This window comes from Zea mays, unplaced genomic scaffold (assembly GCF_902167145.1).
Source record: "Zea mays cultivar B73 unplaced genomic scaffold, Zm-B73-REFERENCE-NAM-5.0 scaffold_23, whole genome shotgun sequence".
Taxonomy (NCBI): domain Eukaryota; kingdom Viridiplantae; phylum Streptophyta; class Magnoliopsida; order Poales; family Poaceae; genus Zea; species Zea mays.
The window spans coordinates 1-7,500 of NW_023366849.1; the positions used below are offsets into that span (position 1 = coordinate 1).

Consider the following 7,500-nt stretch of genomic DNA (forward strand, 5'->3'; position numbering starts at 1 on the left):
CCATCTCCACGAGCACAGTTCCTGTCGTTCTAACACGAATAGTGGGAAGCTTCATCCGTTGCTTTCCTGGTTGATGATAGATCTCACTGACCACAATGCGCCTATCTCCCTGGTAATTCCCAGGGACAAGTAAAGTTACCTGAAATCCAACAGTAAAACAAAGGTAGTTGGAAGTTAGTAAAAATATTTTCCATCAGGCTAAAATTTAGGATGACAGAATATACCGTCACATTATAAGGAGCTTGATTCCCATAGGGAAGCCTGTACTTGTCAACAATCTCAAACTCTACCCAGAAATGCTTGCCCTCTTCGTCACGGAAGGTCCTGGAATCATGCTTAACATAAAAACCTTCACGGTTGTACCGATATGCAGCATTATTCCTTCCTTGGTTTGATGATCTCCATTCCTACCATCAAATTGGAATGATATGGTTATCTCGTTTTCATGCTCACCTCTATGTTTAAACATCAAAAGAATAAAAAGATCAAAGGAGATATGTAAGTCTGAAGTATCAAGCCAGCTTTAAGCAGAAGTTGCAATGGGTTCACCAAAAGATCTATCCGACTTAAGTTTAAATACTGTGAAACAAAATGAAGACATGACTACAAAAACGCATTGCCTACCTTGAGTGGATGGTGTGGTGAGGGAGTGGAAAAGCTAAAGACGTTGCCGTTCATAGTAGTAACAATAAGATCAAGATCGTCTCCGCCATCCACATTGTCAGCCAAAACCATGGTGTACCTGTCAGTCAAAGTGCAAAGAAGTGAGCGCACTTTATTGATGTAAGTACAGTACCCAAAAATGCTACCAAAATCTCGCAGAGCAGAGAATAAATTGCATACGAGGTCTCTCCAATGTCAACAACATCTGCGCTGCCACTTGAGCCCTCGATCAAATCCAAAGAAAGAAATAGGAATACGAGTCCTCATCCCGGGTCCTAGACTAGGGAGAATGGAAAGATTTCTACGGAGGCTTGTTTAAAGTAAAGTAAAGAAGGGCCATTTTCGAATGCTTATCTAGATATTTCTAGAATCCACCCGCTGCCAGGCCAGGAAATAGTGCCAGTCCACTTTTCCATCTCTATGAAAGAAACGGAAGCGGAAGTTTGCACTTGAGCCTTGTCTTGCCAGGTCAGTTCGGCGCTGGAATGGCATTGTTCATATCTCTCTCGGGTGGGCCTATTCCCACTTCCGCATGGTTCCTTCTCCACTACTTCTGGTGTCTAATTTGCATGGTATTGGTGCCCGCCATGTTCCTTGCTATTTTAGCTGAGCTGTATTGACTCGCCAGGAAAGGTTTAACGCTCACTTCTAGTACTAGAAGTTCCAGTAACAGCATTAGAGTTTCGAAGGGAATCGGGTTATCATCGACTTTCTCGCTTTCGACCTCTCATTTCCCCATGTCGGATAAGTCTCAATTCACTGGATCGAGTGATAAAATCCGAATTGTCAACCAACTGTGAGTGGAGTGCAGCTACACGAAGAACAGAAGGAAGGGTACACGAAGAACGGAGTCAAGCTCTTGTCGTCTGGTTTCAGGGCCAGGGCTGGGCATAGATCTGGTAATGGAATGGTAACTGGCCTTCTTTTGCCACTTGGCGAGAGCAAGTTTTCTTATCTTCGTACTCGTTTCGAGGGTGCCATTGGGTTGCGTACTTTTGTCCCATGGCGAGCTGCACTGGTTCAAATCCATTTTCTGGTTGGTTTGCCATCCTAGTGATGACGAAAAACACGGGCATTTGTAAGTAGTTGAGTGCGCATGCCAGCTGTTCTGTTAAATTCTCCGCATGATCTTGTGATTGATTATCCGGATCTAGAACCAGCTACGGGTGGGGTCTCCGCATTCCAGATAGCTTGACTTCCAACCGGCGTGCAATACTTGACTCGCCATCTCCGGCTGAGGTTTCTGTGTTTGATTTGATTTGAATAGTAGAAGCTTGTTTCATAGGATAGGATTCGATTTGCAGGCAGGCATGCTCCGGGAAAGTGCCGGTTATTCTCATGTTCCGGATCTCTTTCTTGGTCTTGGGTAAGGCGGCAGGCTCAGCAGGGGTATATGATTTCGAATAGAACCAGTGATCAGTTTCCGTTTCGATCCACAAAGGATGCCATGCCGGTTAGAATATAGCCAGTGATGAACCAGATCTGGATCTAGATGAGTTACCTTGCTTCAGGACTGGCAGGTTTCTTGAATCATAGCTTACCTATCCCATATTCCGCCGCTTGAAGGGTTTAGGTAGGGTTTCCTAAATGAAGCAGCAGAAGATGGCCTAGCTTTAGAAAAATCAAGTACGGAAGTCCGCCTCGGAGTCCGAAGAGAAGAACAAGTGCTGCTCACTTAGCTGGAAAAAAAGTACTACCTGCATTCCTGCACTAAAGACTATTTGCGTATCATAATTCAGTGAATCTTGTTTTTTTCTCCGATCCAGCCTGCAACCGGGAAACTGATACACACTCGAGACTGTTCATTTCACGAGCTGGCACACTTACTTCACCACGACACGACGGATCCCAACAGAAATGATCTACTGCGTATGATCCTGGTTTCGTACCAATCCTGACTACTGATTCATATCATACAAGTCAACCTGTGCCACTAGATTCACCTCACTTCGCATCCCATCTGCGAGTTCTTCTTCTTCGGCTATTTCCTCCACTGCAGAGAATTCGATACCGATACGACCAATAGCAGTAGCAGCATTCCGTTTGTGTAGCTTGACTCGAACGAATACGCCTTTCCTCGAACTCGGCAATCCAGAGACAGAGAAGAGAATGAGATCGATCAAGAGCAGGCAGCTTTTCCCTCAACTTATAGCTAGAAAGAAAGCCAACCTGGAAACGGAAGAAGTCCAAATCCGGATTCCCATTTCACTAAGAAAATCTGCTTGAGGACAAAAAACACGGTAAAATGGAAATGCAGAAGTCGCTCCAACCCAGGCCCGTAGCTTAAGATCGGCTTCAAGTCCATTGGATGCCGGTGGATGGATAGATAGTTGGAGGTGAGCGAGTAGCGGCAGTAAAGAAAGTATCGGTCAGTGAGTAACTAGACTAGAGCATGTGTCCAGCGCCTAACGCGCTTATCCTCTGTTGGAATCGATGGCCCTAATGGTAACGGGACATCATGAGGCGTCTGTCTAAATTGACTTGGTTTCTGAGAGAGTGGAGCGGGAATAGCGGATCCGCTAAAACAAGATCTTTAAAAGTGTTCAGTGCATCCAAATCTGAACCTGCGAAACCTTTCTATCTTTGTTCTTCCCACTTTCGCGCTTTCGAACTACTGGTTATGTCATCACCTTTCTTTGATGTTTACTCTTTTTGGTTAGAAGATCAGCTGCTAACCTATTTTCATTTCTAACTTACCACCTGTATCTCCGGAAACGAAAACCAGAAATGACAATCCTTTCAACTGTCTGTACTAAATTACTTTGTACGAATGCACATCTCGGCCGTCGGGTAGCTGCTCACCATTTAAAAGTATATATCCGTTGTTTCAGAAATGGAATTGCTATTCTCGATTCAGACAAGACACTGATTTGTTTACGAAACGCTCTTGATTTTGTAGGATATCTCATTTGTCAAAAAAGCCGTTCCTTCTTTTTAAAGACGAAGAATTTATTTATATATTCGATAATGGCAAAAATGTGGAGCTGTATCAATGATTCTCAATGGAAGATCGGGGCTTTTTTTACCAATTCTTATGCTAATCCTAAGAAATTCCGTTCAAGAAACAATAAAATCTATTTTGGGTTGAACCGACAACCTGATTGTGTGGTTATTCTTCATCCAGATAGAAAGTCATCGGTCATACTGGAAGCTGATCGATCACAAATACCGATTGCATACTTAGTGGATTCCACGATCCCGTCCCATAAAAGATTCACTTTTACCATCCCAGCGAATGATCCTTTACGGCTGCTCGTATATCTATTTCGTAATTCGATCACGAAAACTGTGAGGCAAAAAAGAACAGCAATCAACGGGCCGAGAGCGGGAGCACGAGGAGCGAGTACCCTTCTGGGTATTCGCACCTACTCTGCCGCCTCTCCTAAGTGGAAGAAGAAGTTTTTTCGCTTCAAAAATTGGATTGTCATGAATCGTAAATTTTTTTTGATGCTTCTGCTTCCTGCCTCGTGTTGGTTGCAATGGTATTTTTGCTTTTTTGATCTCGCGGAACTCTTTCTGGCGCTCCGGAAGGCTCTCATTGGCGCACTCGTAATGTGGCTCAGTTTTCTATTCCAGCTCCTATGGGAGCAGAGTGCTACTCTGGGGATGACCCAAGGAGAAAGTTGGGGTTCTTCCGATAAACTGCCTTCAAAGGTGGGGGGGCAAAAACCGCTTCTAATGGAAGCGGGGGAGGGATCCACCCAAGAGGGGCGCAAAGGAAAGGCTCCTTTAGATTTTGAATTCGAAATGGAGGTTCGGTCCGCCCCAGATTTTATAGATCCGCCACTCAGCCCTACGGAGGGCGAACGGTTGAGCCCAACCACTGGCCCTTCGCCAGAAGGGGGTGATCATCCCCATGACAACACGCCACCGGTGGCGGTGGAACCGGCCCCACTTCCTGAGACAAATCCGACTCGGGGGGAGGGTTCCTTAAAAAGGCATCCACATCCATATGTAGAGGATATGGATCAAAAGTTGGAGGATTGCCGAAAAAAACGAAAAAGCCCAAGAGTGGGGGGATCTTATTTCAGGAATAGAAACCAAGGAGAAAAAGCGAGGCATTGAGTCTCAAATTATAGAGGAAAACCACCGTTTTTATAGTATGTGTTGTGACATTTTAGGCAAAGAATGCCTTGATGATTTTACAAAAAGAATCTGATCGCGAGGATAACAAGCGGGAAAAGCTTTTTTCCACTATTTTGCGAAGCCAAGGAAAGGAGCATTCTCTTGAAAACCTTTTGCAACTAAGGGAGGATTTGAGGGACCCGGCGGCCTGTGAGGCACTCCGCCCCATTTTTCGGGAGTTGAGTAATAAACTAATAAAGTCGTACCTAATCAAAATGGGGTGGGGCAAATATCTTTCCTGGTGTAGGTTTCTCATAGGAAACCGAGGCCCCTACTTTCCTTCTAAGGGTAGGTAGGGGAAAGAAGAGTGGGTTAGCGGGCTTCTTTCACTTGTTACTTTTCCTAAGAGTCACCCATACTAGAACGCACACGGAAGATATGGCTTCACTATGGATTTCCTTTTCGTGCTATATGTCAAGCGGACCAGCATTTGAAAGTGCTGCGAATCGATGAGATGCCTTGCCTTCCTCCCAGGAACTAGACTGTCATCGAATTGGAAGTGTAGGAAGCATTCTTGTGCGGGTTGTTTTGAGCTTCCTTGCTTTCTGGGGAGTGAGTCTAGTTGAGTGATTCTGCGCCTCTCTTTCTCTTTAGGTGCAGGTCCAGTTGATGCTGGATAGTAGTGGTATGCATGTGAACACTCGAGCTTCTATCGATACTGGAAGCAGTTTCCTCGGGAAACATTTCAGAGGCAGGGGCGGGTGCAGGTCTTCATATAGCTACATATTTATCTTTGGCCAGATAGATCTGATCTATACTAGTGAGCTTGTGAGGTCTCCGGCGCGAGGGTAGATGAATGAAGATAGGAAGATGAATCCCAGCACTCGTTCCAACAGAGCTATTAGTTTTGGGCAGGCGAAGAAGCAGGTTATTGGAGTAGAGGAAAGTGCCGGAACTATGCCTTGTTCGCATCCTTCTAATCTAGGCCAGGTTTTCCAAATATGGTAGTCCTCAGCCAGTGACCAATTCGGTACGTCCATTCCTTCGGGCCAGGGCCAGATTCGGATCCATTGAGGCCAGGGTCCGGTTCCGCTGTTGAGCTGCGGGGAAAGAATTATTAAAAGAAGATAAAGCGGTCTATCTCTATCGCATCCGAGGAAGGGCCTTTTAGGAACTCAAGAAAGCCAAGCCAGCCCCAGAAGGAACAGAAGCATTGAGTCTGTGCTCAACTTAAAAAAAAAAAAGAAGTGCTGCTTCAATCGTATCGAGTTGGGGTAGGTTCCTTTCCTGGTTTTGTCCTTCATTCGCTAGGCGTATTCCTCATCCCGTTTGTTTTAAATTCTTCATTCGAAGATGGATCGGCGTAAACTTTATCGCCTTCTGAAACAGGCATGGCCCTTCCTGAAATAGCTCAAACCCTGGCAGCCCTAGTCCCTACCCAGCAATAAGAAAGAGTTGTCTGTCTCGAGCCTAGAATAGAACTCGGCTAAGATCTTCGGATTCATTGGGGACCAGGCCCGGGCGAGACAAGCTACCTTTCCTATCCGATCAGAAATCCTATCGATAGTCCTCGGCAAAGCAAATAGTCCAGCATGGGCATTACATTAAGTAGAAGTAGAATTTGCTAGTTGTATACGAACCTTCGCCAATTAAAAGCGAGCTATTCCTACAATGGATGCTGCTCAATCCTTTACGGCTGTAGTTCTGAATCTAGTGATCGGCTATGGTTGAAGCTTTAGTGCCTTGTAGATGTCAAATAGAGATCAAGCAAACATGCTTCCGCGGGGATCAGATTTACCAGATCTGGTATTAGTCTAACTTACTGAGGTAGTCGATTGTAGAAGAGGGCCACATCACACTCTAGACAGATCCGAGCGAAAGACCAGTATCAATCTCTTCCCCCGAGCCAGCCCTGCGGGTATCCTTTTCTCCGCCGCTCTTCAGATAAGATAGGCTACACTCGAAAAGCGTAGGCCCGGCAGTTGGTACGAAAACAGAACCATTAGTGAGTAAGATCCCGATCAAAGCAGAGCGGTCTCATCGAAAGAAGCATATCCAAGAGAAGAGGACAGGCAGGCGCTTAGGCCAGTCCAAAAGCAGAAAGAGAGAAGTTGGGGTCTTCGTCTACTGATCTTGTGGTTGATAGCCATCGAGGTAGTTCTGCGAATCTTTCTATGGAGGTTGGCTATTCAATAAAACGAAGTCAGCGGTTTTGACTCCCGGCAGGCTGAGCCCTAGTTCTGTCTAGAGAAGCTCGCCACTAGTGGAAGTGCTTCTTCGTAGTTTGCCTTTGGTAAGTCTGCCGGTTTTGGCCTTGGAATGGAATCCACCAGATAGACTAGACCATAAGTCAAAGCAGCTCCCTCTTTGACCCAAGGGAATAAGCCTTCACTGTCAACCAAAAGCGGCGAACTAGTACCAATAGAAAGAAAGGGATATGCACATAAGCTATGAATACGCGCACGTAACCCTCTTTCCCTTCCGGCGGACGCTCTAGAAGCCTACTAGAGGAAGCTTTATCCGCCGTTCCTTCTAGAACCCCTAACTCCAGTTGGCATGCAATAGTTTCACCATTCGCGGTAGTTCCGCCCCTGACTATTTCTATGGAAACCCACTCAATCTTTTACACCGATGTTTCACTTTCGATTCTAGAAAAAGGCGCACATCTACTTCTGCTACCGCAGCTAGCAATCGTGCCAATACGGACTTGTTCCCTTGCAATACTAGACTTAGCTTCTTGACTTGACCTTGCTTTCTCCAATCATTCATTCT

At 45.7% G+C, this 7,500-nt stretch overlaps 1 protein-coding gene across 1 annotated transcript in view; it reads left to right on the forward strand.

Moving 5' to 3' along the window:
- Positions 1 to 6,869: 6,869 nt before the first annotated feature.
- Positions 6,870 to 7,500, forward strand: part of LOC118474218 (ATP synthase subunit alpha, mitochondrial) — a 56,708-nt gene continuing 56,077 nt past the window's right edge. Inside the window, exon 1 of the mRNA XM_035963707.1 lies at positions 6,870 to 7,500. This exon is cut by the window's right edge and continues 56,077 nt beyond it. The gene's annotated coding sequence lies outside the window, so the exon portion shown is untranslated.